The following is an 801-nucleotide window of genomic DNA, read 5'->3' as shown; positions in this document are numbered from 1 at the left end:
ACGAACGGAACGCGTCGAGGGTCTAGATTGGAGGGAAAGCGGAAACAGCGCGTCTGCGCCACCCGCTGCTCGTTCTGGAACCTGAGCCAGAGAAAGCGATGCCTAGTCAGCAAGGTCTTGGCTTCTCCACGGTCTTGCTACTCCATGTTTCTTCTCACTTGGAAATGTGTTGTTTTGAACACTACAGACCTGCTTTATTCATGAAATATTTGGCCTTCTCGTCCATGGGGCTGGTGCTGGTGACATAAATTGATGCTTCCAGGTGGTTTGCCTTTTCTAATTGACCCAGGCAAAGATAATTATTCTTAAGAATTGTGTGTGTGTGTTTAATTAGAAATTAATTTTCTAAAAAGTAGGGCTGAGAATCTACAGCCTTGCAGGCCAAATCTGGTACACTACTGTTCTTGTAGGGCTCATAAGAAAAGAGGGATTCTGGTGTAAGATAAGCTCTGTACTAACCGCAAGGTTGACTTCACACTCCTCAGCAACCCTATAAAGGATGACTATCCTAACCACCTATGGTGTGCCTGACCCAAGCCATGGTATTTCCAATAACTTCATATACATGTGAAAGCTTGACAGTGAATAAGGAAGACCATAGAAGAATTGATGCTTTTCAGTTATGGTGTTGGAGGAGAATATTGAACATACCATGGGCTGCCAAAAAAGCCAAAGATCTGTGTTGGAAGAAGTGCAGCCAGAGTGCTCCTTGGAGGCCAGGATGGCCACACTTGGTCTCTCATACTTCGGACATATTGTCAGGAGGGACCAGTCTCTGGAGAAGGCTATAATGTTTGATAA

The sequence above is a fragment of the Chrysochloris asiatica genome, unplaced genomic scaffold, assembly GCF_000296735.1.
Source record: "Chrysochloris asiatica unplaced genomic scaffold, ChrAsi1.0 scaffold00194, whole genome shotgun sequence".
Classification (NCBI taxonomy): domain Eukaryota; kingdom Metazoa; phylum Chordata; class Mammalia; order Afrosoricida; family Chrysochloridae; genus Chrysochloris; species Chrysochloris asiatica.
Note: the sequence above shows the minus strand (reverse complement) of the source record.